Raw genomic sequence first — 13,134 nt, 5'->3', positions numbered from 1 at the left:
TCCATTTGTGGAACTGAGCCTGATTTGCTAGCCTTCCCATTGTTGCTATAAACTACTCAACATTTTTCCAATGATTCAATTTTCTTCATATGTTAACCAGAGTCAGTTTCTGTCACTTGCTGCCTAGAGCCTGGACGGGTACACAGTCTTTCATTCAATCACTTATTCAGCAAAGATTTGCTGAGCACCTAACATGTGTCAGGTATTAGACAAGGCAATGGGGACAGATGGGTGAACAGCACACACGTCTTCCTCTTGTGTTCCTTACACGGCAAGAGAAGTAGGTGGCAAACACACAGAACCCTCAGTAAATAAGGATGTATGAGCTGCAGTGGAGACTGTCTGATGAGGTACTGCATGTTTAACACAAGGCTTTCTGAAGAGTTGATTTATGGGCTAAAAAAACAAACAAAAAACAAAAAAAAACCAAGAGAGACCAGCACGGTGGTTCATGTCTGTAATCCCAGCACCAAGGGAGACCGAGGAAGGTGGATCACTTAGGAGTTCGGGACCAGCCTAGCCAACATGGTGAGACTGCTCTACTAAAAATACAACAACAACAACAAAATTAGGCGGGCATGGTGGCACATGCTTGTAATCCTAGCTAGTAGGGAGGCTGAGGCAGGAGAACTGCTTGAACCTGGGAGGCAGAGGTTGCAGTGAGCCGAGATCGCGACACTGCACTCCAGCCTGGCAACAGAGCGAGACTCCGTCTTAAGAAACAAAAAACAAACAACAAAATATCCCAAGACGGCCACCTTTGGGAAGACCCGAAGGAAGATTCCAAATCCAGAGAGGGGCTAGACCTGAGATCCTTGGTAGAGAAATGACTGTGACATGTGTGAGAAACAGCAAGATGGCCAGTGTGGCTGGAGCCAAACAAATAAGTGGATAAATTTCTGGAGTTGAAGTCTGAGAGAGAATGGCCAAGTCAGGCCCCAAAACTCTTTCATAACTAACAAGTTGTGGATTTTACTTTAATGTGATAAAAAGCCATTGGGAGCTTTAAGCCGGGCAGTCTTGGGTGTGACACGTGATTCTTTAAGGAGGCGCGGTAGTCAATCAAAAATTCTGTCACGCGTGTTAGAACTTGGGATGCTTATTGAACTTTGAAGCGGTGATATGAGGAAGGCAGTTGAAGTTCAGAAGAGAGGGTGGGGCTAAGGATATACATTCAGCAGTTTGGAAATATACAATATTCAAAGCCTAGATTTATGGTGTGATTTCCTTGTTTGAGAGTGTAGATGAAGAGGGACAGGGAGTCAGGAGAGGCCTGTCTGTGCCCTGGCGGTTAGAGGTTGAGCAGAGAAGACAGGCTTGGTGAAAGAGGCTGAGGAGGAGTGTTTGTAGAAATAAGAAGAGAATCAGTAGAGACAGGTGTCATGCGTGGACAGCGTTGGCAGAAGCTGTGTCAAAATGAACAGAACAGTCACCTGTGCTGAATGCTGCTCATGGTTTAGAAAACAGAGCAGGAAGGAGAGAGTATTCTTGGGGCTGTGGTGTGTAGTGTGTTAGGATGCTCTCAGCAGCCAGGAACTGAAACCCCATCTTGCACTGGCTTAGATCATGAAGTCATTGGTTGTTCCCATTTCACAGAAATCCAGAGCACAGGCTGTGGGGGGAGTCAAAGATGCGATCAAGGACCCAGGTTTTCTCATCTCTCTGGGCTATTTTCACCTTGGGCTCCACTCTTAGGCTAGTAACAAGACAGTCTCATGTGGACAGGATGATATTTAAAGGAAGAAGGAAGACCATCCTTTCTGTGGCTTTTCTCCAGAAAGCTCCCCGGCAGATGTCCCCTGGCATTCCATTGGTTGGAAATGGGTCGCATGCCTCTAAGCTAATGTTGGGAATAAGAATAGAATCCGTGGATCACCTGAGGTCAGGAGTTTGAGACCAGCCTGCCCAACATGGTGAAATCCCGTCTCTACTAAAAATGCAAAAATTAGCCGTGCATGCATGATGGTGCATGCCTATAATCCCAGCTATTTGGGAGGCTGAGGCAGGAGAATCACTTGAACCCAGGAGGTGGAGGTTGCAGTGAGCCCAGATCATGCCACTACACTCCAGCCTGGGTGACAGAGTGAGACTTCATCTCAAAAAAAAAAAAAAAAAAAAAAACAAAACCAAACCAGAATCCCTCTTAAATAAGCCCACCCCTGCGGAGAGGCACAGGAACCTGAGGGCTCTGGTGGGGAGGATATGGGAGGACTGCATTCATCACTGCTCCTGTATAAGTTCATGTGCATGCAGCCGTGACACACAGTCATCAATGACATTTAAGAGCCTGTAGTTCACCCTATATAGGTATAGGTATAGGCATCACCTTCCCTACTAACTCCCCTGATAGTTTCCAAAAGAGGCAAAACAACAGAAACAAAGCTTTCTAGTTTTTGTTTAAGGGAAGCACTTAAAGTAATAAGACTTAATGACACGGAAAGTCTATTGTGGTTTCCTCACTGCGGGACAGGAAAACTGGGTCCTTATGTGACTGTCAACCCGACTGCCTCAACTAGACACTGACTTTGCTGACTCTCTAGATTTGAAGGTTGGGGGTCTGTGCCCACCATCCTAGCCACACTTTTCTCGTGCCTTCTTCATTTGCTGGTGGCCTTCATTAATCCCTGGGCCACGTGTAATGCTTGTGACCTAAGACAGTGATTTGGAAAACAGTATGAAGTTTGAGTACAAGTTTAGTGCTGTGCAGAAGGACCTCAAAAATGTCTCTATCTTTGTTTTTCTGTGAGGCAAAAGAAGACTTTGGCAATAGACTGCCTGGCCCTTATCTATACACAATGAGTCGTTTGTTGAATTTCCCACCTCATAGCGGGGAACGAATGCTACTCAGAGTAAGACGCAACTTCAGGATAAGAAAGATAAATATTAACCATTTCCAGAAAAAACTTATGTGTGTTTAATGATATTCAGAGTAAGGGTCTCAAATTAGAATATATTCTAATTTTGTTTTATTCTATTCTATTCTAGTCTGTTTTAGAATATATTCAGAAAACTGTTTCTTTCCACGAGGTTGCCCTGGAAGAAGCTTGAGCTGAGGCCTGGGTCTGCTTAGCATCAAGCTGTAACCAGCTGGCCAAACAGCTTTGATTTGTGAAGTAAATGTCTGAGGGGAATTTATATGAGTGGCTCTAGGGTCTTTGCCACAAATAAATCACACAGGGATCTCTTTTCCTGAGACGACCGGAATGCAATGGAACAATCGGCTCAAATCCCTGTCCTTATTTGAATTTCAATATAAAAATCCATTTTCACCTACAGCATATTCATAAGCAGATTTCTGTTAGTTCACTTGCCCCTAAAGGGCTCTCTAGGATGGAAATCCGTTCCCGTCCCAGGATCCATGCTCCTGTTCCGTGGCCATGTGATCTGAATTTCTCTTGCCTTTTAAGGAAACAGGCTCTGCTGCTGGCCCTGGTTCAGCCACTGCATTCCAGCCTGCACACATGGAACGCATTGCCTGCCACTGAGCAGGACAGCCTCGCCAGCGTGGCAGAGAGCAGCACTAAAAATAGTGGGGTGCAGCTCAGCAGGCTCTGCCGCACAGCCTGGCTGTCTTCTGTGGAAGTGGAGGCACTGTCTGCGGAGCCTCATCAGGACTCGGCTGATTCCCTTGTTTGGCTGAAGTTGTTACTCAAACCCCAACCCCAATTAATTGTTGATTTACAGAGAAAGGGCACCATCCTGGAGCCTCTCGGGGTCACTCCCTTTGTGAGCTCCCTGAGCGCAAGGCTTAGGCCTCCTTAGGCTCCGGGAGCAGGAATGGGATTCTCACTAGACAATTTCAAAGTAGGTTGAATGTATAATAACAGGGGATGCATTGGCAGCCAGAGCAGCCACTGTGATGATGGCTCAGAGACCACCCTCAGCCTCTGTCCCTTGGGGTTCTTTTGGAGCTCATGGAGCATACTTGGTCTAGGTGGAGTCACAGTCTTGTGTCTTCAATGGCTGGGTGGGTCTCTTGGGCAGAGGAGGAGCAAAGCACTAGGGACTGCTGGGGCTTGAGGCAAATAAGGAAGATGTGTCCATTCTAAAGGCATTCGGGTTTGAAGACTTGAATACACTCCTGCCAAATAAATGTCTTCTGGGCAAATCTGGCCCTTGAGCCACCGGTTTGCAATCTCTGGTTTAGAGGCACTGGGTTAAATGCACCTCTAACTACATGTTTCTGTGTCTGGTCTTCTGCAGAGTGCTGTGCAAAGCTTCATCTGGCCTGGGAATGAATGTTCTTGCCCTTGACAAAAAGATCACTGAATGTGACCCCAATGGAAAGACTGTACAGATGACAGACCTAGGTTTTATAGTGAATGCATAGGTGTTTCAGCGTGAGAGTGGCCGGAGTTGTCTGAAGGTCCGGTTGTGTTAAGTAGGCTGCTTCTATGAAGAATAAGCAGAGTTCTTGACGCAATGCAGATGCGTGTTCTGGATGTGCTGCTGAACCAGTGCCACGAGGAAAGAGGAGACCAAGCTTTATTAGGCACCAGATGCTGAGGAAGCTTCCATAAATGGAGAGCCTGAAGAAAGGAGCTTCTAGAAGGAATGCTTCAGGCCAGGTCCTGCAGCTCAAACTAGCCTTGGAGATTTGGCCTATACTGGTCATCATCCTATCTGGTAATTAAAAAATCCAAGCAGATCCAATAACGATCATGCTATCACAGGTGTATGTGTAAGTTTTAATGTCTGGTAACCATTTTGGTGTGTAGGTAGCAAGCAGTGGTCTGTGCTATGGGATGTGCATCCACAAGGATGAATGCATTAGAGTTTCTGTCTATCTGGCCTAGCAAGGAAAACAGATGTATAAACAATGACTGCTGTGCAAAATGACAGGAGCTTTGATGAAGGCATGCGTGCCATCAAGAGGCCCTCTATGAGCCATGCACTGTGAAAAGCAGAGGGGATAAGAAAATGAAAAATCTAGGCCCTTGCTCTTAAATAGCACTTAGAGACAGATGCACAGGCAAGTAAAGACAAGATAGTATTTGTTCCAATTGAGGTGAGGGTGAAGACTGGGAGTGGAGGAGAAACACATTCAAGTCTACCCAACAGCACCTGGGGAGACTGAGTAGCGGGGCTGGCATTTCATTAGGGCTGAAAGGATGAGACGTCTTTGCACGGTGAGTGCTGTGCACATGCAAACACTTGACGTCTCTGGAGAGAGGGGGCTATTTAGGGAGCATGACCTTTGTCATTGGGGCCCTTCCTGGGATAGTGGAGATGTGGCAGGACAGACAGCTGACGAATAGGTCTTGAAGGGCCCTGTCTGTCATGCAAAGGGGTTTATGTTTAAGACAGCACAGAGAGAGGAACATTGACTAAGTGTTTAGGGAAGCAGAGGACATGATTGCATTTCAGTATCCAAGACAATCTACTCTCCATTTTCCCTTATAATGAACTATTAGGTTTATGTCAAGTGGAGCAGGGAGGCCGTGAACAGTCTAGAGAGAGAGATGTGAAGGCTTTCCTCAGGACTGTAGTCCTGGGCACGGGAAGGGGTGGGGGATTGAAGAGATGGGAAGGAGACAATGAGGGGATCCGGGCTGGTGGTTGGCTGGATGTGTCTGGTGAGGAGAGGGCTGAGCGACAAAGGGGCCCAGCTGTCTGGGTGCATGGTGGAACCGTTCTTGAGACGGGTTGATGAGACACATGATGAGCTATGCAATGGTCAAGAAAATTAATGCATCCTGCTTTTGAGTCTTTATGGGGTACAAGCTAATTAGCCAGCAGTTAGATCCATTCATCCAAGCAGGGGGAGGAAGTTGGCTGGATGCTAGAGATTGGGGAGGAATCCCTACAACACTGAAGCCTTGGATTCCAATGCTGTCACCCAGAGAGAATGTATAGTGAGCAAAGAGAGGCAAGGGCCACTGGGGAGCATCTGCCTTTCGGGACGGACACAGGGATGGGGCCTTCAGCAGGTTTCAAGGGGAATGGAAGAGAGGAAGCGGGAGGTGGGAGGGTGGATTCTGGAAACCAAGAGTGGGGGTGGGAGAGAACATCAAGGAGAATGTGGCCAGCAGTGTCCGGTATTTGGCAGTCCTTCCTCATGAGATCACGGTTGTGTTTCTCTTGACCGATTATGATTCTGCAGCTTGGTTTTCACAAACTCCTGATCTTTCATAGGTATGCCTGTACCACAGTCACGCTGTCTCATTTTCTTGGACACCTATGTCGTTTCTACTTTTTCACTACACAGTGATGGCACACTTTTATCACAACACAGTGATGAGTAACATTTGCATAGGTATTTACCCAGTTCTCTTTTTGTTACTTCAGGACAAATTGCAAGAAATGAAATATGTGTGTCCAAGATGGCTCATGTTTTTAAGTCTTTTGGGATGCATCATCAAACTGCCTGCTAGAGAAGCTACACCAATTTATATTCCCACTAATGGTCTTTTATTTTATTTTATTTTTTGTTTTTGTTTTTGAGACAGAGTCTCACTCTGCCATCCAGGCTAGAGTGCAGTGGTGTGATCTCAGCTCACTGCAACCTCTGCCTCCCAGGTTCAAGTGATTCTCGTGCCTCAGATTCCCGAGTAGCTGAGATTACAGATGCCCATCAGCATGCCTGGCTAATTTTTTGTATTTTTAGTATAGACAGGGTTTCACGAGGTTTCACCATATTGGCCAGGCTGGTTGGTCTCGAACTCCTGGCTTCAAGTGATCCACCCACCTCGGCTTCCCAAAGTGCTGGGAATACAGCCGTGAGCCAATGCACCCGACCCGCTAATGGTCTTTTAAATGTCTCATCTCTCACGTAAAAATATGTTCATTTTTCCTAAATCTTTGCTGCTAATTTGATTTGTGAAATTGATGTTGCATTATTTTGATTGGTTAAAATTACTAGTGAAGTTAAAATTTTAAAGAATTTATTCTAAACAACAACAGCAAAAACAAACAAAACCAAACTAACAGCAACAGAAACAATAGCTCTTCTGGGATGGAGGGGATTGAGGGATTGAGTTTCATGCCTGGCTCACAGTGTCACGTTTAATTCTTCCCACACTGATGGGAGCTTTGCATTTTGTAGATGGGCAACAGAGGCTCAGAGAGGTTTCGTAATTGCCCTTAGTCACACAGCTGCTTTTGAATTCAACCCAGTCTGAAAGTCAGACAAAGAGCTTGGGCGCCCCCCCTTTTTTTTGTCTTTTCTTTTCTTTTTCTTTTTCTTTTTTTTTTTTTTTTTTTTTTTTTTTTGAGATGGAGTCCAACTCTGTCACCCAGGCTGGAGTACAGTGGCGCAATCTCGGCTCACCACAACCCCTCTTCCTGGGTTCAAGCAATTCTCCTGCCTCAGCCTACCAAGTAGCTGGGATTACAGTCATCTGCCACCATGCCTAGTTAATTTTTGTATTTTTAGTAGAGACGAGGTTTCATCATGCTGGTTAGGCTGGTCTCGAACTCCTGACCTCAGGTGATCTACTAGCCTCAGCCTCCCAAAGAGCTGGGATTACAGGTGTGAGCCACCGTGCCCAGACTGTTTTTCTTTTGGCCTATATATTGTTCTACTTTAAAGATTTCTTTACTGATTGAATTATTTTCACAAATATTACTAATTTTAAAGTATCATTTTCTTTTTATTTATATGGTTTTAAATTTTTCTGAACTCATACCTTTTAATTTTTTTTTCCTTACAAAGTTCATCTCTGCTGCTGTGCTTATAAATGTCATCTTTAATTCCAGGTTAAAAAACACTAGAGTGAATGCGGTTTGGGCGTCTGCTCAGCCCCTGTGCCCCTTCTCTGAGAATGGCCCCCTGACATCCCGCCCCACTTCCCTAATGATGTGGGCTCCAGGAGCCAGGTTCTGCTCAATGAACCACAGCAAAGGACAAAATCTGAGGGTTAACTCTACTTTCTAGGAGCAAACTCAATCTCAATAGTCATATTAGGCAGTGGGGCTTAGGAGTGGCTGACGCTCAGAGATGTCAGGCTGTGACTCATACATGGATACTGCAACCTGAAACTGAGAGGCAGCTCACCAGGGTTTCGCTGCCAGGGAAACCTCAAGTGGGGGAACTGAGGACCCAGGGCTCTCAGCGCTCAGGTCATCCTTGGGTTCAAAAACCAATGGGCCAACCGCAGCTCCAAGTGGCCTGCCAAGGAGAAAAAGAGAGGCTGCCAAATATCCCAAACATCAGGGCGCAGCACCACCATGGCGTAACAGCGCCCCTCATGGCGGGATGCCCAGACATGAGCGTTTCCTCCTCTTACCTTGTGAGGGGCGTGGGAGAAGTGGCCATTGGTGTCCACCCAAGTGTTTAGGCTTCTTTTCTTTTTGTTAGGGTCTGGAAGAGCGCCTTATTTGGTTGAAACATGCAGGGACTAGGAGATCTAACAAGGCTGCTCGTGAGTTATACAAGCAGCCCAGAAGCTGTGCAGCAAAAGTCCTGGACTTACTATGAGGTTGATGAGAAGGGAAGGGGAGGCGAGAGCAAAGCCATCTTCATTTCCCAAAGCACTCCAGGTCTTATTCAGTCCCAAGCGGGCCTCTCGTAGAAAGAGCAATGATAGTATATCATAAATTATAATAAATTCACTTTCTACGTCATTTAGCTTGAAATCTTTTCTGTTACTTATAACCACATAGCAAACCATAAGAAATTGTCACCCATATTTTCTCCTAGTATTTTTAAATTTAAATTTTATTTAATTTTAAATTTAAATATCTGAGATGTGGATTTTTTTTTGGAGGGAGGTTTAAGGTAGGAATTTTATTTTTTTTCCAAATTATCAATCAATTGTCCCAGCACCATCTGTTGGTATACTATCACATCATTTTGCTATAAATGGTATTTTGATATTAATTTCCAACATTTGTAGCTCTTATTTTTCTTATTTTATTAAACTTCCTAGTACTTACACATCATGGTGTGGTATTAAGCATTTCTATCTTCACTGAGAATGCCTCATCCATTGTTTTTTGGTATTAGATTCTGAATTTAGATGTTAAGCAATCATGTTACATACTATGTTACATATATTTATGTTAAATATTTTTCTCTTTTAATTTATTGAGTTTTTTACAATTAGGAATAAATGTTGAATTTTATCAAAAGTATTTTTTTTAGATTAGAAGTTCAGAAATGTTCTTCTTTATTTCTTTGACAACTTATTCTAACCTGTTCCTAACTTCTCCTCAAGGCAGAACAATCCTGCTGTGCAATTATTGTAATTGTTGTTTTGAAATATCTAGTGGGTCAGGTTAAGGCTAAACTTCACGTGAGATCACAATATTGCATGACAAGTATGAAACATTCTCTTATTTGACTTTCTGGCAAGTTCGTGAAGAGAGTCACACTTGTCAAAATGCTCCAGGGATTTAATCATCTTTCCAAGGCCTCTCTTAATGCCTTAAATGTTTTGGGATTAAGTCTTGTTGCGAGTCACTGATAATGTCACCAATTTTGTTAACTTTTCCCTTTTCAGTGATAACTGTTCTACCAGACTTTGTGATTCCAGAAGTCCTCTAATAGGACTGTCACCTACCGCACATAATCTTACATCCTTCGAAGAAGTTTGCAGTTAATTTGCATTGTGTTTCTGTTGTATTAATAGCCTCCTCCAATCAGGAAGAGAATGGCTGCGTCTGACATGGCTTGACTGTGTTATGGCAGCTGCAGTGTTAGGCAGAGGAGAAGGCATGGGGGCTAATTTGGCAAGTGGTCAGCTCTTCAGTGAATGTTTTCTGGTTGAGAACAATTTTTGCCTCCCCCTGCCAACTGGTTGCTGAGAACATTCTGATACTTCAGGTTCACTCAGAAACGAGGAGGGAATTGTGTGTTTTTCGGTAGCAATTGGTGTAAATATTTATACAAGGAGAGACCAGGAGAAACGCCACTATGTTAAGAAGGACTCTGAATATTAATAGATGAATGGATAAACAAAATGTGGTCTATCCACACAGTGGAGTATTATTCAGCCTTAAAAAAGTAGGGGATTCTGACCCGTGCTACCTACAACCTGGCTGATCCTTGAAGAGAAGAAAGCGAAATAAGCCGGTCAGAAAGGGACAAATACCGCACGATTCCTCTTATGGGAGCAGCCTGAAATAATCAAATTCATAGGGATAGGAAATAGAATGGTGGTGTCCAAGGGCTGAAAATAAAGGGGTAATGGGGAGTTCGTGTTTAATGGTCATGAAGTTTCAGTTTGGGGAGATGAACTAACTTCTGGAAATGGATGAAGGTGGTGGTTACACAGCAATGTAAATGTGTAAATGTACTTAATGCCACTGAACTGGGCACTTAGAGTTAAGATCTTCACCCCTGCAACCCCCACCAACACACAAGCAAGTGTGACCCTGGGGTGCTCTGCAAGTACAGAGAGAAAGCCATGAAGGACCAGGGATGCCAGGTGGAGTGGGTGCTGTGGTGCACTGTCCAGACCCTCCTTCAGGATGGGACACGCAGTTCTCTCCCGCCAGGAGTGGTGGCTGCTGGTGGCTTCCAGCTGACTCCCTCTCTGAGCGTTACCCTTGGTCCCAGGTCTTATCCAAGATTGTGCCCCTTCCTTGGGGACAGCCTGTGTCCAGTGACTGGTCATTAGTGGGTTCCAAGTCATGGCCCCTCAATTGAGCCAACTCTGAAGCCCTTCCATTCTCAGGACTTCGTCTGAGATCAGCTGAGGCTCCATTCAACTGCACCATAGCCCACCTGTTCTCTGGGCCTGGCCCACTTCTTTCTCCCCATCGGTGGCATTGATGCCATGAGCACATCTCAAGGATTCCATGCCAATCTCCACACTGGCTCAGGGAGCCCAATTGCAGCAGTAAGAAGCACTTAGTAGTGGGTGCCAGGCAGCACTGTGGTGAGTGGGCGGCTGGTGGGGGCTTTTCCAGTGATGTGTGGCATATGTAAGGCATTGCCTCCTGTGTGCCCATACGGTTTGAGTAAAACTACAATAAGGGGGCACAGTGTGAAATCAATGAGTTCATAGTTGACTAGGACCAAAACAACAACATCTCATGCAAATGGGAGATCAAGACTGGAGGCTAGTGGGGTGGAGAAAGCAGACATTTGGGTTTCAGCCATTTTGCACATAACTGTTATTCCTTATTATTCCTCAAAGTCTTTGAGAGCAGGGTTTGGGTTGTGTGTGTGGCCCTCGCAGACCCAGAGAGCCTCTTGCCGAGCACACGTGCACGGCATTGGGAGAGAAGGGGCAGCTGCTACTGCGGGCTGGACAGTGCAGGGCATTAGGGTGTCTCTAGGGATAGTTGTGGTTCTGAGCCAAAGTCCTGCAGTGGGCAAACTTGCCTCCACTGTAAAGACCATCACTTCCATGTCCTAGCTTGAGCAAGGCCGGAAGCCAAGTGTGTGATTTAATGCCAACTTGATGTCACCCGGTCTCCTACTACATAGGAAGTCACAGGGGCCATTGCAACCATTCAGAGGGTCCTTTTAGTCTTTGTCAAGTAGGAACTGGAATCAAAATTGTCATCTTATTGTATCCCTGCCTTTCTGCCTTTCAGTTTTTTTGGCTTTATTCCATAATCATGAGTTTCGACACTATTTTTGTTTTATTTCTCTTGAATCCATGAGATATTTTATTTTTATAACCTTTGAATCCTTTTTAATAACTTCTTCTTGTCCATACCCTTGGTTCATGCTACTGCATTTCACTTTCTAAATTTAAAAGATTTTTAGGTTGCTTAATTGTTGTTTTCATTTCCTTAAAAATTAACTTTGTAAACTTCAGGCTTTGCATTCTTTTTAAAATTTGTTACTGCTATTCCCTTGTTTTCTTTAAAGATTTTGTAGTTTATTATAAGACACACACATGAAATTAGCACATGGGGACCTGCTATGTCTGAGATCCAGCCTACTGAACCCTTCTCAAATTCTTCATGGATATGAGGAAGCTGGGCGAAACCTATGACAAATCATGACTGGTGGGGTCAAGGCAGAGTTTCTCAGGATTTTGGAGCTGATCCACATTTCCTTGAGCATGCAGGACTGTCCTTTAGGAAACAGCTCCTGACGTGCATGAGAGGCCACACCATCTAGGTAACCAGTCACAAGCCAGATGTGACCCAGCCCACCTAGTCACAAGTCAGGTGTGCGAGCATCACTCCACCATTCAGTGGAGTGAAGGCAAGACTTGCCAACACCATGCGACAGCTGACTGATGCCATGGTATGCCCTTGCTCGGGGTATCCTGAAGGACAGCAGAGAAGGAAAGGAGCTCCCAAAGGCAGAACATTGAGCAAGCATCTGTTCACTTGGTATGCAGTAATCCTAATGGGGAGGAAAATAACAACTAAGGGTCACAAGCTAGGTACCCCGCCCTTCTCACATTTACTGCTTTTGTGGTAACCAGGGGTAAAGAAATGGCAGCAGGTGAGGATCTATGCAGATTTATGGGCTATGACACAGGAGTCAGGGACTCAAAAAGAGTAGGATGGGGGGTTAGAGAGGAGGTTTGGGGAAAATGGCCGGTCCTTTTGAAATGAGCCCAAAGCCAAGGATATCTGTACTACATCTGAAAGCTGCAGGGGGTTCTTTCAATAAACAGTGGGTTGGGATGACTCAGCCTGGGATCTTTGTCAGCTTCTTTTCTCCAGTGACCATGGGCTCAAAAAACCATGTGACCCTGCAGCTTAGGATGATGCCTATGAGTGGGACCTGTGATACGGACTCCGCTTCATCACAGCTGGCCTCGCCTTTGCTGCTGCTGTATGAGTGATTTGCCAGCAACCATGACCACCCTGACCTCCTGATCTGGCACATTGGGGACTAACCAATGACCCCATGGGGGAATTGATAGCACTGAACTTAGGCCACTACAAGAGAGCAATGATTTATCTTACTTGGAGTGGACACTTAGTCTGAATGTGGATTTGCTTCTCCTGGTTAGCATGCTGTCTGGACCTCCTTCCATGGATTTACTGAATGCCTTATCCACTGTCCTGGGATGTCACACAGCATTGCTTCTAATTGACGGAATCAGTTTCCAGTAAATGAAGTCCCATTGATCTTATCCTGCACCCATAGCCCAGGAGCAACTGACCTTGTAGAAGAAATAGTGAACCAGTTACAACAGGGTGGGTTATGGTCAAGTAATAAGCAACCCCAAACACAACAAACGTTTATTTCTCACTCACCCTTCAGGTCCAACC

Source organism: Nomascus leucogenys, chromosome 22a (assembly GCF_006542625.1).
Source record: "Nomascus leucogenys isolate Asia chromosome 22a, Asia_NLE_v1, whole genome shotgun sequence".
In the NCBI taxonomy this organism is placed as follows: Eukaryota; Metazoa; Chordata; class Mammalia; order Primates; family Hylobatidae; genus Nomascus; species Nomascus leucogenys.
This window is presented reverse-complemented; position numbering follows the sequence as displayed.